This window comes from Pseudophryne corroboree, chromosome 6 (genome assembly GCF_028390025.1).
Source record: "Pseudophryne corroboree isolate aPseCor3 chromosome 6, aPseCor3.hap2, whole genome shotgun sequence".
Lineage (NCBI taxonomy): Eukaryota > Metazoa > Chordata > Amphibia > Anura > Myobatrachidae > Pseudophryne > Pseudophryne corroboree.
This window is the reverse complement of record NC_086449.1, coordinates 257,017,288-257,035,960: the sequence shown is the minus strand read 5'-3', so window position 1 is coordinate 257,035,960 and position 18,673 is coordinate 257,017,288.

Genomic DNA, 18,673 nt, shown 5'->3' with positions numbered 1-18,673 from the left:
CCTTATTTGCCGGCGGCGTTTACGCACGCGCAGGGATCGGTGACCTCCTGGCCCACGCCGAGTGGTCCGGGGTTTGCTCCCTGGGGGGGTTCTTACGGCGGCGGTTTTACCCCCGGAGCTCTCGTGCAAACGCCTTACTGGGCGGTGCCATTTTCGCAGGCTCCGTCCAATTGGCACGCTGGTTTTACCTCCCCGGCCACATGGCCTCCAGCGTCTGGCGCAGCCGTTGAATTGGCTGGCGCTGCGACATTGGGCATGCCCGCCCTCGGTTCACGGCCCCCCTTGCTGCTTCCCCCCCCCCCGCTACCTCCGGTTCCCCCCCCCGGAGGCGGCCGCTTTTGTGCCTCCCCTCCCCCCCTTTCTTCTGTTTCCCCATCAGGTGCCGGTACGTCGAGGGGGGTCTCTCCCCCGGGCGGATCGTCGGGAGCCACGGCAGCAGCAACATCCAGTGAAGCGCAGCCAGGAGCGGCGAAGCAGGCTGAACAAGTGGGAACGGGGGGATCTCGGGTCCCTGAAGAGGTTCCATCCGGCCCCGCCACCGCGGCAGAAGAAGCGGGCGGTCCTTCTGGAATGGGTGAGACAGTTAATTCTTCTTCTGATAGTTCTTCTTCCAGCTCCTCTTCGGATACTAGGTCTTCCGGGTCCCCCAGGCGCCCGCGTAAACTAGCCAGGCTCATTGCGCATTGGTTGCACAAGAAAGATAGGAAGGCCAAGGGCACAGTTGCGGCAGTCACACAGGACCCTCCGCGTTTTACGGAAATGGTGCACTGCGCAAACACTGCGCTCACCAGGGGTTTACGTAAACGGATGAGGGAGAAGATTAAGAAGGGTAAATATGTCGACATGTTCACCCTTACGGATGACATGCGGAAGGCGTTCGATAAGGCCAAGAAGGTCGGGGGCATTGGTGAGAATGCATTTCGCAATTTTCACCAGTGGCTCCGAGGGTTTTTAGTGTTCACAGCGTGCTACGCCGAGATGAGGCCTACGGAATATCACAACACGGTCAAGTATTTGTTCCTGGTGCACGAAATGTACTTGACCTCCAAGGGTTACGCGTGGCGGGATTACGATGAGAAATTCCGTCGTAACCAAGACGGTAACCCGACACTACCCTTGGGGTTCAAAGACGTTGAAGTTTGGTTAGAGGTCACGCAGCATAATAAGCCCCTTTATGAAGCCCAAGGCGGCAAGCCGGGTTTAGGTGTCCGGCCGAGCCCGCCTATGGGGAATAAAGGGAAATGCTTCGCTTTCAACGAGGGCAAGTGTTCCCGGGGTGCCAACTGCCGTTTTCGCCACTCCTGCAAGGTGTGCGGCGGGGGGCACCCTGCCAAAGATTGCCAGTCCCCTTCCGGGTTCAGGCCCTCTGACGCTGCCGAGGTGCCCAGAAGTGGAAAGTAAGGCATTTTCCCCCATCAACGTCCCCGAATTGACTAAATGGTTGGGCATTTACCCCGACGTCACTTCTGGGTTGTTTTTGTTAGACGGTTTCCGTAGCGGTTTCAGGCTCCCCATCCCGGATTCGGCCCTCGTGGTCTCCAGGCGCAATTTAAAATCTGCACGCGATTTCCCCTCCGTGGTCGCCCGTAAAGTCCAGGCGGAAATCGATTTGGGGCGCATGTGCGGCCCTTTCCCGTCCCCACCACTGCCCCGGCTGTGCGTCTCACCATTAGGGGTGGTCCCCAAGAAAGCTCAGGGTCAATTCCGCCTCATTCAGCATTTGTCACACCCCCGTGGCGGCTCGGTCAACGACGCCATCCCGGAGGAAGCTTGCAGGGTGCGGTATCAATCTTTTGATGAGGCCCTGCGGTTAGTCCAAAGGGCGGGTCCCTGCGCCCTCATGGCCAAGCTGGACATTGAGTCCGCTTTCCGCCTCCTGCCCATCCACCCCGATTCCCTGCGTTTCCTTGGGTTCCGGCTAGGGGGTGGGTTTTACGTAGACAGGTGCTTGCCTATGGGGTGTTCCATTTCTTGTGCCTACTTTGAGAAATTCAGTTAGTTTTTACATTGGTGCATGGTGTCAGCCTCCGGCCACCCAGGGGTTGCCCACTATCTAGACGATTTTCTCTTTGTGGGTCCAAGGGATGGGTCGGTTTGCGGGGACGTACTGGGTTTAGCCCAGAGTTTGTTCGGTCGCCTAGGCGTGCCCGTGGCTTCGGATAAGACCGAGGGGCCCACGGTGTGTCTCAGTTATTTGGGCATTGAAATCGATTCGGAAGCCGGTTGCTGCCGGCTTCCGGCCGATAAGGTGCACAAGTTGCTGGGTCTCATAGAGCAATGCCTCCTCACGCGCAGGGTCAGATTGCAACGGGTCCAGTCGTTGCTTGGGTCTTTTAATTTTGCATGCAGAATCATACCCATGGGTCGGGTTTTCTGCCGTAAGCTTGAGAGATCCATGTCGGGGGTTCGAAAACCTCACCATACGGTTTACATTTCACGCGAGATTAGGGAAGATTTGAGAATCTGGTCCACTTTTTTGGTTTCTTTTAACCGGGAGGTGTTGTGGCCAGCGGAGCGTTGTTCCAACGCCGCGGTACAACTTTTTACCGATGCCGCTGGGGGTTCAGGCTTTGGGGCTTTTTTCAGGACAGAGTGGTGCGCCGCGCCTTGGCCTGCAGCATGGGTGACCCGAGGTTTTACAAAGAACTTGCTGCTTTTAGAGTTATTCCCCTTGATAGTGGCTGTCGAATTGTGGGCACCCGGCTTGTCGGATCGGAGTATTGTGTTCCGCTGCGACAATCTGGGCGTCGTGCACGCCGTTAATAACCAGCGCTCGTCCTCTCCTGAGGCTCTGCGCTTGTTGCTTTATCTGGTGCTTAAGTGCTTGAGGCATAACATTCATTTCATGGCTACGCATGTCCCGGGGGTTGACAATAGAATTGCTGACGCACTGTCGCGTTTTGAGTTCGATAAGTTTAGGGAGCTGGTTCCTGATGCTGCGATTGGGGGTCTATTGGTGCCGCCCTTCCTGTGGAGAATCATTGACTAAGGCCCGCCCCGGTGAGTGGGCCTTGCCTATGCGGGCTGGATACCGTTTGGGGTATGGCAGCCCGGTCTCAGTTGGCTAGGCTTGCGCCTGGTCTAAGGAATATGATAAGTGTTTTGTTATTGCGCCTGTTGCGCGAACCCGGAAACGTGTTTTACTCGTCGGTTCTTGAACGGCTAGCGTTCAGGAATGGAGGGTGTGAAGTGAATTTTTAAATTTTCCTCCGAGGGGACCGAATTACAATTGGCATCACACACGGTTCACGGGAGGTTTTTTGAGTTTTCTCCTTCACTCGGGTTCTTTAATTGAATGTTTTAGTTATTGTTTTCGGTATGTTATAGTGTCTGACGGTAGGAAATTTTCTTTTGCAGCTACTTTGGACGTCTCGGATCAAATTTGGCTCATTGGCCATTCTTTTATTTTTTGGGCGGAGAGGCATCCGATGGCAGGACGAACAGGAGATTTTTTGGGGACAAGGTAGTCAGATGGTTGGGCGTTAGAGGCTTGCGTTGGATGGGTTTACTTTGCTTGCTGTTTCGTCACGAGCAAAGGTGGGGGCGGCCCTCGCTGGGTTGTCATTCACCTCGGGGGGAATGATATGGGGCGGGTCAAAGGCATCGATCTCATTTTGAGTATCAAAGCGGATTTAGTGGCGTTGCGGGCATCCTGGCCCCAGGTGATAGTTGTGTGGTCTGACATGGTGCCCCGTTTCCACTGGCGGGGTGCCGTTCGTTTTTCTGCTATTGAGAAAGCGAGGAAGAAAGTTAATTCCGCTGTGTCAGTATACGTGCAGGCGATAGGAGGTTTAGTGGTTAGGCACCCGCTTTTGGTTCTGCGCAATGTACAATTTTATAGAGAAGACGGTGTTCACCTTTCCCCTGCGGGTATTGGTGTGTTTTTGGAAAGTATTTTCAGAGTACTGTCTGGTTGAGCCTTTTCTTTTGTTGTTGGTTGGATGGCGGTCTGCGGTTTTTGTTAAAATCCTTGTTGTGGCGGAAAGTCGCTACCAGCCAGCGGTCAAAAGTTACATAAGTGGTCACTGTGGGGCACCCCCCTTTTGATTGAACAGCGAGTATGCCCTCCCCTTGCGGGTGGACTACGGATGTTCCCGTGCGGGTTCGTCCACGGCTCTGCTAAAGTAAGGGGGGTGAGTCCTGCGTAGAGATGTGCACTTGAAATTTTTCGGGTTTTGTGTTTTGGTTTTGGGTTCGGTTCCGCGGCCGTGTTTTGGGTTCGACCGCGTTTTGGCAAAACCTCACCGAATTTTTTTTGTCGGATTCGGTTGTGTTTTGGATTTGGGTGTTTTTTTCAAAAAACACTAAAAAACAGCTTAAATCATAGAATTTGGGGGTCATTTTGATCCCAAAGTATTATTAACCTCAAAAACCATAATTTCCACTCATTTTCAGTCTATTCTGAACACCTCACACCTCACAATATTATTTTTAGTCCTAAAATTTGCACCGAGGTCGCTGGATGACTAAGCTAAGCGACCCAAGTGGCCGACACAAACACCTGGCCCATCTAGGAGTGGCACTGCAGTGTCACGCAGGATGGCCCTTCCAAAAAACACTCCCCAAACAGCACATGACGCAAAGAAAAAAAGAGGCGCAATGAGGTAGCTGTGTGACTAAGCTCAACGACCCAAGTGGCCGACACAAATACCTGGCCCATCTAGGAGTGGCACTGCAGTGTCACGCAGGATGGCCCTTCCAAAAAACACTCCCCAAACAGCACATGACGCAAAGAAAAAAAGAGGCGCAATGAGGTAGCTGTGTGACTAAGCTCAACGACCCAAGTGGCCGACACAAACACCTGGCCCATCTAGGAGTGGCACTGCAGTGTCACGCAGGATGGCCCTTCCAAAAAACACTCCCCAAACAGCACATGACGCAAAGAAAAAAAGAGGCGCAATGAGGTAGCTGTGTGACTAAGCTCAGCGACCCAGGTGGCCGACACAAACACCTGGCCCATCTAGGAGTGGCACTGCAGTGTCACGCAGGATGGCCCTTCCAAAAAACACTCCCCAAACAGCACATGATGCAAAGAAAAAAAGAGGCGCAATGAGGTAGCTGTGTGACTAAGCTCAACGACCCAAGTGGCCGACACAAACACCTGGCCCATCTAGGAGTGGCACTGCAGTGACACGCAGGATGGCCCTTCCAAAAAACACCCCCCAAACAGCACATGACGCAAAGAAATAAAGAGGCGCAATGAGGTAGCTGTGTGAGTAAGCTAAGCGACCCTAGTGGCCGACACAAACACCTGGCCCGTCTAGGAGTGGCACTGCAGTGTCACGCAGGATGGCCCTTCCAAAAAACACTCCCCAAACAGCACATGACGCAAAGAAAAAAAGAGGCGCAATGAGGTAGCTGTGTGAGTAAGCTAAGCGACCCTAGTGGCCGACACAAACACCTGGCCCATCTAGGAGTGGCACTGCAGTGTCACGCAGGATGGCCCTTCCAAAAAACACTCCCCAAACAGCACATGACGCAAAGAAGAAAAGAGGCGCAATGAGGTAGCTGTGTGAGTAAGCTAAGCGACCCTAGTGGCCGACACAAACACCTGGCCCATCTAGGAGTGTCACTGCAGTGTCACGCAGGATGGCCCTTCCAAAAAACACTCCCCAAACAGCACATGACGCAAAGAAAAAAAGAGGCGCAATGAGGTAGCTGTGTGAGTAAGCTAAGCGACCCTAGTGGCCGACACAAACACCTGGCCCATCTAGGAGTGGCACTGCAGTGTCACGCAGGATGGCCCTTCCAAAAAACACTCCCCAAACAGCACATGACGCAAAGAAAAAAAGAGGCGCAATGAGGTAGCTGTGTGAGTCAGATAAGCGACCCTAATGGTCGACACAAACACCTGGCCCATCTAGGAGTGGCACTGCAGTATCACGCAGGATGGCCCTTCCAAAAAACACTCCCCAAACAGCACATGACGCAAAGAAAAAAAGAGGCGCAATGAGGTAGCTGTGTGAGTAAGCTAAGCGACCCTAGTGGCCGACACAAACACCTGGCCCATCTAGGAGTGTCACTGCAGTGTCACGCAGGATGGCCCTTCCAAAAAACACTCCCCAAACAGCACATGACGCAAAGAAAAAAAGAGGCGCAATGAGGTAGCTGTGTGAGTAAGCTAAGTGACCCTAGTGGCCGACACAAACACCTGGCCCATCTAGGAGTGGCACTGCAGTGTCACACAGGATGGCCCTTCCAAAAAACACTCCCCAAACAGCACATGATGCAAAGAAAAAAAGAGGCGCAATGAGGTAGCTGTGTGAGTAAGATAAGCGACCCAAGTGGCAGACACAAACACCTGGCCCATCTAGGAGTGGCACTGCAGTGTCACGCAGGATGGCCCTTCCAAAAAACACTCCCCAAACAGCACATGACGCAAAGAAAAAAAGAGGCGCAATGAGGTAGCTGTGTGAGTAAGATAAGCGACCCTAGTGGCCGACACAAACACCTGGCCCATCTAGGAGTGGCACTGCAGTGTCACGCAGGATGGCCCTTCCAAAAAACACTCCCCAAACAGCACATGACGCAAAGAAAAAAAGAGGCGCAATGAGGTAGCTGTGTGAGTAAGCTAAGCGACCCTAGTGGCCGACACAAACACCTGGCCCATCTAGGAGTGGCACTGCAGTGTCACGCAGGATGGCCCTTCCAAAAAACACTCCCCAAACAGCACATGACGCAAAGAAAAAAAGAGGCGCAATGAGGTAGCTGTGTGAGTAAGATAGGCGACCCTAGTGGCCGACACAAACACCTGGCCCATCTAGGAGTGGCACTGCAGTGTCACGCAGGATGGCCCTTCCAAAAAACACTCCCCAAACAGCACATGACGCAAAGAAAAAAAGAGGCGCAATGAGGTAGCTGTGTGAGTAAGATAAGCGACCCTAGTGGCCGACACAAGCACCTGGCCCATCTAGGAGTGGCACTGCAGTGTCACGCAGGATGGCCCTTCCAAAAAACACTCCCCAAACAGCACATGACGCAAAGAAAAAAAGAGGCGCAATGAGGTAGCTGTGTGAGTAAGCTAAGCGACCCTAGTGGCCGACACAAACACCTGGCCCATCTAGGAGTGGCACTGCACTGTCACGCAGGATGGCCCTTCAAAAAAATACTCCCCAAACAGCACATGACGCAAAGAAAAATGAAAGAAAAAAGAGGTGCAAGATGGAATTGTCCTTGGGCCCTCCCACCCACCCTTATGTTGTATAAACAGGACATGCACACTTTAACCAACCCATCATTTCAGTGACAGGGTCTGCCACACGACTGTGACTGAAATGACGGGTTGGTTTGGACCCCCACCAAAAAAGAAGCAATTAATCTCTCCTTGCACAAACTGGCTCTACAGAGGCAAGATGTCCACCTCATCATCATCCTCCGATATATCACCGTGTACATCCCCCTCCTCACAGATTATCAATTCGTCCCCACTGGAATCCACCATATCAGCTCCCTGTGTACTTTGTGGAGGCAATTGCTGCTGGTCAATGTCTCCACGGAGGAATTGATTATAATTCATTTTAATGAACATCATCTTCTCCACATTTTCTGGAAGTAACCTCGTACGCCGATTGCTGACAAGGTGAGCGGCGGCACTAAACACTCTTTCGGAGTACACACTTGTGGGAGGGCAACTTAGGTAGAATAAAGCCAGTTTGTGAAAGGGCCTCCAAATTGCCTCTTTTTCCTGCCAGTATAAGTACGGACTGTCTGACGTGCCTACTTGGATGCGGTCACTCATATAATCCTCCACCATTCTTTCAATGGGGAGAGAATCATATGCAGTGACAGTAGACGACATGTCCGTAATCGTTGTCAGGTCCTTCAGTCCGGACCAGATGTCAGCATCAGCAGTCGCTCCAGACTGCCCTGCATCACCGCCAGCGGGTGGGCTCGGAATTCTGAGCCTTTTCCTCGCACCCCCAGTTGCGGGAGAATGTGAAGGAGGAGATGTTGACAGGTCGCGTTCCGCTTGACTTGACAATTTTCTCACCAGCAGGTCTTTGAACCCCAGCAGACTTGTGTGTGCCGGAAAGAGAGATCCAAGGTAGGTTTTAAATCTAGGATCGAGCACGGTGGCCAAAATGTAGTGCTCTGATTTCAACAGATTGACCTCCCGTGAATCCTTGTTAAGCGAATTAAGGGCTCCATCCACAAGTCCCACATGCCTAGCGGAATCGCTCTGTGTTAGCTCCTCCTTCAATGTCTCCAGCTTCTTCTGCAAAAGCCTGATGAGGGGAATGACCTGACTCAGGCTGGCAGTGTCTGAACTGACTTCACGTGTGGCAAGTTCAAAAGGTTGCAGAACCTTGCACAACGTTGAAATCATTCTCCACTGCGCTTGAGACAGGTGCATTCCACCTCCTATATCGTGCTCAATTGTATAGGCTTGAATGGCCTTTTGCTGCTCCTCCAACCTCTGAAGCATATACAGGTTGAGTATCCCTTATCCAAAATGCTTGGGACCAGAGGTATTTTGGATATCGGATTTTTTCGTATTTTGGAATAATTGCATACCATAATGAGATATTATGGTGATGGGACCTAAGTCTAAGCACAGAATGCATTTGTGTTTCATATACACCTTATAAACACAGCCTGAAGTTAATTTTAGCCAATATTTTTTATAACTTTGTGCATTAAACAAAGTGTGTGTACATTCACACAATTTATTTATGTTTCATATACACCTTATATACACAGCCTGAAGGTCATTTAATACAATACTTTTAATAACTTTGTGTATTAAACAAAGTTTGTGTACATTGAGCCATCAAAAAACAAAGGTTTCACTATTTCACTCTCACTCAAAAAAGTCTGTATTTCGGAATATTCCGTATTTCGGAATATTTGGATATGGGATACTCAACCTGTATAGGGTTGAATTCCACCTCGTTACCACTTCTTGCTTCAGATGATGGCAGGGCAGGTTCAGGCGTTTTTGGTGGTGCTCCAGTCTTCTGTACGTGGTGCCTGTACGCCGAAAGTGTCCCGCAATTCTTCTGGCCACCGACAGCATCTCTTGCACGCCCCTCTCGTTTTTTAAAAAATTCTGCACCACAAAATTCAAGGTATGTGCAAAACATGGGACGTGCTGGAATTTGCCCATATTTAATGCACACACAATATTGCTGGCGTTGTCCGATGCCACAAATCCACAGGAGAGTCCAATTGGGGTAAGCCATTCCGCGATGATCTTCCTCAGTTGCCGTAAGAGGTTTTCAGCTGTGTGCGTATTCTGGAAACCGGTGATACAAAGCGTAGCCTGCCTAGGAAAGAGTTGGCGTTTGCGAGATGCTGCTACTGGTGCCGCCGCTGCTGTTCTTGCGGCGGGAGTCCATACATCTACCCAGTGGGCTGTCACAGTCATATAGTCCTGACCCTGCCCTGCTCCACTTGTCCACATGTCCGTGGTTAAGTGGACATTGGGTACAACTGCATTTTTTAGGACACTGGTGAGTCTTTTTCTGACGTCCGTGTACATTCTCGGTATCGCCTGCCTAGAGAAGTGGAACCTAGATGGTATTTGGTAACGGGGGCACACTACCTCAAGAAATTGTCTAGTTCCCTGTGAACTAACGGCGGATACCGGACGCACGTCTAACACCAACATAGTTGTCAAGGCCTCAGTTATCCGCTTTGCAACAGGATGACTGCTGTGATATTTCATCTTCCTCGCAAAGGACTGTTGGACAGTCAATTGCTTGGTGGAAGTAGTAAAAGTGGGCTTACGACTTCCCCTCTGGGATGACCATCGACTCCCAGCAGCAACAACAGCAGCGCCAGCAGCAGTAGGCGTTACACGCAAGGATGCATCGGAGGAATCCCAGGCAGGAGAGGACTCGTCAGAATTGCCAGTGACATGGCCTGCAGGACTATTGGCATTCCTGGGGAAGGAGGAAATTGACACTGAGGGAGTTGGTGGGGTGGTTTGCGTGAGCTTGGTTACAAGAGGAAGGGATTTACTGGTCAGTGGACTGCTTCCGCTGTCGCCCAAAGTTTTTGAACTTGTCACTGACTTATTATGAATGCGCTGCAGGTGACGTATAAGGGAGGATGTTCCGAGGTGGTTAACGTCCTTACCCCTACTTATTACAGCTTGACAAAGGCAACACACGGCTTGACAAATGTTGTCCGCATTTCTGGTGAAATACTTCCACACCGAAGAGCTGATTTTTTTTGGTATTTTCACCAGGCATGTCAATGGCCATATTCCTCCCACGGACAACAGGTGTCTCCCCGGGTGCCTGACTTAAACAAACCACCTCACCATCATCCTGGTCAATTTCCTCCCCAGCGCCAGCATCACCCATATCCTCCTCATCCTGGTGTACTTCAACACTGACATCTTCAATCTGACTATCAGGAACTGGACTGCGGGTGCTCCTTCCAGCACTTGCAGGGGGCGTGCAAATGGTGGAAGGCGCATGCTCTTCACGTTAAGTGTTGGGAAGGTCAGGCATCGCAACCGACACAATTGGACTCTCCTTATGGATTTGGGATTTCGAAGAATGCACAGTTCTTTGCTGTGCTTTTGCCAGCTTGAGTCTTTTCATTTTTCTAGCGAGAGGCTGAGTGCTTCCATCCTCATGTGAAGCTGAACCACTAGCCATGAACATAGGCCAGGGCCTCAGCCGTTCCTTGCCACTCCGTGTGGTAAATGGCATATTGGCAAGTTTACGCTTCTCCTCCGACAATTTTATTTTAGATTTTTGAGTCCTTTTTTTACTGATATTTGGTGTTTTGGATTTTACATGCTCTGTACTATGACATTGGGCATCGGCCTTGGCAGACGACGTTGCTGGCATTTCATCGTCTCGGCCATGACTAGTGGCAGCAGCTTCAGCACGAGGTGGAAGTGGATCTTGATCTTTCCCTATTTTTGGAACCTCAACATTTTTGTTCTCCATATTTTAATAGGCACAACTAAAAGGCACCTCAGGTAAACAATGGAGATGGATGGATACTAGTATACTTATGGATGGACGAGCGACTGCCGACACAGAGGTAGCTACAGCCGTGGACTACCGTACTGTGTCTGCTGCTAATATAGACTGGATGATAATGAGATAAAAATAAAATATATATATATATCACACTAGTACTGCAGCCGGACAGGTATATATATATTATGTAATGACGGACCTGCTGGACACTGTCTGTCAGCACTGCAGACTCCTAAAGTAAGCTACTAGTATCAAGAAGATAGAAAAAAAAACCACGGGTAGGTGGTATACAATTATGGATGGACCAGCGACTGCCGACACAGAGGTAGCTACAGCCGTGGACTACCGTACTGTGTCTGCTGCTAATATAGACTGGATGATAATGAGATAAAAATAAAATATATATATATATATCACACTAGTACTGCAGCCGGACAGGTATATATATATTATGTAATGACAGACCTGCTGGACACTGTCTGTCAGCACTGCAGACTCCTAAAGTAAGCTACTAGTATCAAGAAGATAGAAAAAAAACCACGGGTAGGTGGTATACAATTATGGATGGACCAGCGACTGCCGACACAGAGGTAGCTACAGCTGTGGACTACCGTACTGTGTCTGCTGCTAATATAGACTGGATGATAATGAGATAAAAATAAAATATATATATATATCACACTAGTACTGCAGCCGGACAGGTATATATATATTATGTAATGACGGACCTGCTGGACACTGTCTGTCAGCACTGCAGACTCCTAAAGTAAGCTACTAGTATCAAGAAGATAGAAAAAAAAACCACGGGTAGGTGGTATACAATTATGGATGGACCAGCGACTGCCGACACAGAGGTAGCTACAGCCGTGGACTACCGTACTGTGTCTGCTGCTAATATAGACTGGATGATAATGAGATAAAATTAAAATATATATATATATATATCACACTAGTACTCCAGCCGGACAGGTATACAGAGCCGTCTTAACAGCAGTGTAGGCCCCTGGGCACAGCAATGCACTGGGGCCCCTATCCACCCATCAGCGGTAGGGGTGGGGGTGCTATCAGTGGCAGCTTTGATGTTCCGCGGGGGGTAGGGGGGTTCTATCTTTCACTCAGCATGTAGGACCTGGAGAAATTATTTCTGCTAATTACTCCTTTACTGCACAAATGGGGCGGGAAGGAGAACACTAAACTGTAGAAGGGGACATTGTGCTGAATGAAGGGGCCCTGGTACATGACTTCAAGGGTGGCAGGGGGTGTTTAATACACAAGGGAGGGGTGGATAGTGGAGTGGGCTTAATATTCATCATTTTCTGGGGTCAGGGCAGCCTGCTTTACTGCAGATATCTCCAGTTCCTGGAAATAGATTTCTTAGCTTTAATAGGATAAAAAAAACTAGAGAATCCCACCTTTCAGGACGTACTGGGGACTTGGGGATCAGACTTGAGGAACCAGAGCAATCCACCAACAAACATATAAAACTGCATACCAGGCGTGTGGAGCTGGAGCAGGGACCAGCTACTGGAAGGCTGATATCTCTGGTTCTGGGCATAGTAGAGACAAGTTGCCAGTGTCAACTGAAAGGGGAGATTCCCAGCTTTTGAAGTATATCCTCATAAAAACTCTAAGTCAGACAGAACCCGAGATATCTGGCTGGTAAAAACAATTAACAGGCTTGGATGGGGACCACTGCTTTGAAGTCAGATATCTCCGGTTCCCCAGGTCCGATTTTAAACAATCTGGTACCCCTGGAAAGAGGGGACCCTCAGCTATCAGCCTAGTGCCCTTACACTCCTGGGGCCCTTGGGCAAGAGCCCATTAAGCCCATACGAAGAGACGGCCCTGCAGGTATATATTATGTAATGACGGTCCTGCTGGACACTGTCTGTCAGACTCAGCACTGCAGACTCCTAAAGTAAGCTACTAGTATCAAGAAGATAGAAAAAAAAAACACGGGTAGGTGGTATACAATTATGGATGGACGAGCGACTGCCGACACAGAGGTAGCTACAGCCGTGGACTACCGTACTGTGTCTGCTGCTAATATAGACTGGATGATAATGAGATAAAATTAAAATATATATATATATATATCACACTAGTACTGCAGCCAGACAGGTATATATTATGTAATGACGGACTTGCTGGACACTGTCTGTCAGACTCAGCACTGCAGACTCCTAAAGTAAGCTACTAGTATCAAGAAGATAGAAAAAAAAATAAACCACGGGTAGGTGGTATACAATTATGGATGGACGAGCGACTGCCGACACAGAGGTAGCTACAGCCGTGGACTACCGTACTGTGTCTGCTGCTAATATAGACTGGATGATAATGAGATAAAATTAAAATATATATATATATATCACACTAGTACTGCAGCCGGACAGGTATATATTATGTAATGACGGACCTGCTGGACACTGTCTGTCAGACTCAGCACTGCAGACTCCTAAAGTAAGCTACTAGTATCAAGAAGATAGAAGAAAAAAAAACACGGGTAGGTGATATACAATTATGGATGGCCGTGGACTACCGTACTGTGTCTGCTGCTAATATAGACTGGATGATAATGAGATAAAATTAAAATATATATATATATCACACTAGTACTGCAGCCGGACAGGTATATATTATGTAATGACGGACCTGCTGGACACTGTCTGCAGAATGCGTTTATAAAAAAAAACACCACACGACGAGTGTTTAACTTTTTCAGGCAGACAATCACAATATACTGGTGGTCAGCAGACAATCACAATACTGGTGGTCAGTGGTCACTGGTCAGTCACACTGGCAGTGGCACTCTGGCAGCAAAAGTGTGCACTGTACTTAAAATATGTACTCCTGCTATAACTGCTCCCCAGTCTCCCCCACAATTAAGCTGTGTGAGCAGTGAGCACTCAGCACAGTCAGATAATGATATACAGTATTACATATGATGCAGCACACTGGGCTGAGCACAGATATGGTATGTGACTGTGTCACACTGTGTATCGTTTTTTTTCAGGCAGAGAACGGATTAATTAAACTGGTGGTCACTGGTCACACTATCAGCAGCAAGTAGTACTCCTCCTAATAATATGCTCCCCAAAATTTGTGTCTCTCTCTAGTACTCTAGTCTAAACGGAGAGGACGCCAGCCACGTCCTCTCCCTATCAATCTCAATGCACGTGTGAAAATGGCGGCGACGCGCGGCTCCTTATATAGAATCCGAGTCTCGCGATAGAATACGAGCCTCGCGAGAATCCGACAGCGGGATGATGACGTTCGGGCGCGCTCGGGTTAACCGAGCAAGGCGGGAAGATCCGAGTCGCTCGGCCCCGTGTAAAAAACCCTGAAGTTCGGGTGGGTTCGGATTCCGAGGAACCGAACCCGCTCATCTCTAGTCCTGCGCAGTGCGGGTTATGTTAAGGAGGCGGTTGTGAGGCCCCTCCTATTTTATTGTTTATTATAGTTGACTGGTGCTGGTGAGTTGGTAGCGCCTTTTCTCGCCATCCTCCAATATTCTTAGTTTAAACGACAGGTCATCAAACAATAAATATCTGTTTGACCTTTAAATCTAGCAGTTGGTGTCCGTGTGGTTATTTCTTAGCGATAAGCTAGCTAGTTATAAATGTTAAATTCGTCGGAATAAAGTCATGGGTGGTTTATAGCCAATGTTAGTTCCTTTCACACCACACCAACCATACCTCCCAACATTACCCCCTCCAGGAGGGACAGAATGCTCTGCTTCTGGACTTTTCTCTTAATTTATGATTGCCATCACCTGTGCTTACCAGGTTAATGGATAAGAAAGGTGTTTCAGCACAGGTGCTGGCAATCATAAATTAAGAGAGAAGTCCAGCAGCAGAGCATTCTATCCCTCCTGGAGGGGGTAATGTTGGGAGGTATGCACCAACTATTCCACATTTCCAGCCCCATATCACACAAGACCTGCACCTTGTTTTGCTCTCTAGTCCTCCCGGTAACTGATGGCAAAAGTCACTGAAATCATGACAAAGCCTGGCACTACAGTGGTTTAGCTTAATTTAATCACACTGTGCTCAAATTTTGCATATATAACAAAATGTTTGTTTTGATTAGCTGAAGGCTGCATAAGCCTGAGGCCATATAAGAGCCCAACTTTTGGTGATTGGTTGTTTTATGACTAAGCAGTTGCTAGGCAGATCATGTTTCCGGTGGGTTTTTCCTATAGGATCAGAGGGTTGTCCATCAAGCTTTAAGGGGTTGGTCTCAGGATAGTATATAGGGCAGGGTCCTGTGCCTCAGACTTCCTCTTGCCATTTATTGTATGATCCTGGAAGGCTGAGTAATTGTTTATCAGATAAGGCCATTTGTGGTTTTAGTTTTTCTGTTCTTTCTTCTCCTTTATTTGTATTGTTCAGTTTTAATTTGCACCCCCTCCCCCTGTTTGCTCAAACCATTTGCTTCCCCCTTTTGTCCCCCCCAACTCCGGCATGCCACGGCCCTGCAGATCCGCTTTCCCCTCCCGGCGCCTCTGCGATGCCTCGTGCGCCCAGCTCTCCCATTCCCCCGAGCGCAGCCTCCCCCAGGTTGGTCCCTGTGACCACGGGTTCGCGGCGGGGTCTGACCGCTGCGGCCCACGCCGCTGCTGCTTCTCTTCCGCTCGTCCAGCCGGGGAACGCTCTGCCCCGGCCGTGACGGGTGAGGTCTATGCTGGGCTCCGGGCGCGGGCTGCACCGGAGAGCGGTGTTCGCCTGGCGGCTACCTCGCCGGCCCAGCGGCTTCCAGCGCCTCCCCCGTCTCTTCCCCGCGGGCGGCTCCGGCCGGCGGTGCTGGCGCCCACGTGGTGCCCGGCGTTCGCGGGCGGGCTGCGGGGAGGGAGGGGGGCGGCCACCGCTGGGAGTCAGTGTGATTCTCGGGCAACGGGTTTTTCCTGTGCCCCTTCTTGAGTTACGGGGGTCCGGTTTTTCACCCAGCAGATATAGTGGGTGCTGGTGTGGATGGGGTGGGCAGTGGCACTGTCAGGGGTATTGCTGCCTCGTCCGCGCCGCCAGTTAGGGGGTCCCCAATGGGGGTGCCCCCGGCGGGGGGCTCTTCCACACGGCCCCCATTCCCCCCCTGCGTTCCACTTTCCCGGCCCTCCTCCGTACTTCCTGCGCCTGGGGGGTTAACCGGGGGTCAGCGGTTCCCCGGCGGCCTCCCCTGGCCCGTCGCGCAGGCGTTCCCTGCAACCTCGTGGGCTATGTCCGCTGGGCCCCCCAGTTTCCTCCGCGCCGCATTTGGTGACAGGTCTCGCTAATTCGGTCGCTGGGGTCTGGCCCCCGTGGTCAGTCAGCTGCACCGGGGTTGCACTTCCGCCCCCAGCGTTTTCGGGCCCGTATCTCGGGCCTTCCCCGGCCGCTCCGGCCTCATTGGCCCAGTCGGTCCGGCCATCTCCAACGGCGGTCCTTTCCCCTCAGCGGGTTGCCCCCTCCCCCCCGCCATCGAGCGAGGCTGCTGTGCCCCCGCCCCCGCCTGTTTCCCCCATTACTGTTGATGCGCAGGTTTCTCCTGCACCTGTTGTCCCTTATGTTTCCTCCGCTCAGATGATGGCGAGTTCGGGGACATCGGGGTCTTCGTCACGAATGGGCCGGAGCTCGGGAAGAGTGGCGGCCGCGGCACCGACGGGAGATGTTCCGCCCCAACCGGAGGCGTGTGAAGCGGATGACGCTGTTCCGGGTCCTTCAGGAGCTGGTGAGCATGCGATTCCTTCTCATTGTTATTATAGCACTTATTCCACCTCTTCTAGTAGTGTTTCTTCAGGTTCCCCTTGGCGCCCGCGTAAACTTGCTAGTCTTATTGCGTGGCTAAGGCAGCGCGGATGGCGCCGGCGACATCGGTTCCATCTGAGCCTCCCAGTTATCCGGTACTGGTGCGTTGCGCCAATACGGCCGTTACGCGGGGTGTTCGCAAGCGGTTGCGGGAGACAATCGGGAAAGGGAAGTACGGATGAGACGCGGCAGACTTTTGACGCAGCTAAGAAAACGGGGGCATTGGGGACAACGCTTTCCGTACTGTTCACCTGTGGTTGCGGGGTTTCTCAGTTTTCGCGGCTGCTACACCGAATCGTGGCCCGCAGAGTATCCCACCTTGGTTAAATATCTCTTTCTGGTGCATGACATGTACTTGAAGTCCAAGGGCTCCGCTTGGCGAGATTGCGACGGGAGATTCCGTCGTAACCGGGTTGGCAACCCCATTCTGCCCGCGGGTTTCAAGGATGTCGCGGTTTGGTTGGAGGTCACGCAGCAGGTCAAGACCACAGCGGACGCCGCGGTCAAAATGCCCGTGGCGTCCGGTGTTTAGGGTTCCTGCTCCTCGAAGAACGGCAAGGGTTTTGCCATAACGAAGGTAAATGCACTAGGGGGTGTAGATTGTCGTTTTCGCCACTCGTGCAAGTTGTGCGGGGCCGGTCACCCGGCAAGGGACTGCACCTCGGCGGCGAGCGGTAAGCCCTCCGCTCCTGCCGAGGCCAGGGGAGTTGGTAAGTAAGGCTCCCTCCCCTATTCGGGTTCCCGAATTGCGCCGCTGGCTTACAGTAGTTTATACCCCGACAAGCCGGCAGCGTTTTTCCTTTTGGAGGGTTTTAGTCATGGTTTTCGCCTGCCCATTTCGGATTCGGTGCACGTGGTGGTGCGCCGGAATTTGAAGGCGGCTCGCGAATTCCCGCACGTGGTCCGGCGGAAAGAGGACGCGGAGATCGGCATGGGGCGCATGTGTGGGCCCTATGCCTTTCCCCCTCTGCCCTCCTTGTGCATCTCCCCCATGGGGGGGCCCAAGACAGCCCCGGGTAAGTTCCGCCTGATAAAGCACTTATCGCATCCTCCTGGCGTTCGGTTAATGACTCCATTCCCGAGGCCGCGTGCAGGGGCGTTATCAGTAGTGATGAGCGGGTTCGGTTTCTCGGAATCCGAACCTGCCGAACTTCAGCTTTTTTTACACGGGGCCGAGCAGGCTCGGATCCTCCCGCCTTGCTCGGTTAACCCGAGCGCGCCCGAACGTCATCATCCCGCTGTCGGATTCTCGCGAGGCTCGGATTCTATATAAGGAGCCGCGCGTCGCTGCCATTTTCACACGTGCATTGAGATTGATAGGGAGAGGACGTGGCTGGCGTCCTCTCCGTTTATAGAGAAGAGAGTAGAGAGTTAGAGACACTATTTACTAATTTTGGGGAGCATATTAGGACTGGAGTACTACTACTTGCTGATAGTGTGACCAGTGACCATTGACCACCAGTTTAATTAATCCGTTCTCTGCCTGAAAAAAAACGATACACAGTGTGACACAGTCACATACCATATCTGTGCTCAGCCTCAGTGTGCTGCATCATCATATGTATTGTAATACTGTATATCTGACTGTGCTGAGTGCTCACTGCTCACACAGCTTAATTGTGGGGGAGACTGGGGAGCAGTTAGAGCAGGAGTACATAAATAATATATTTTAAGTACAGTGCACACTTTTGCTGCCAGAGTGCCACACTGCCAGTGTGACTGACCAGTGACCACACTGACCACCAGTATATTGTGATTGTCTGCTTAGGACGGAGTACTACTTGCTGATAGTGTGACCAGTGACCAGTGACCACCACCAGTTTAATTAATCCGTTCTCTGCCTGAAAAAAAACGATACAAACACAGTGTGACACAGTCACATACCATATCTGTGCTCAGCCCAGTGTGCTGCATCATATGTAATACTGTATATCATTATCTGACTGTGCT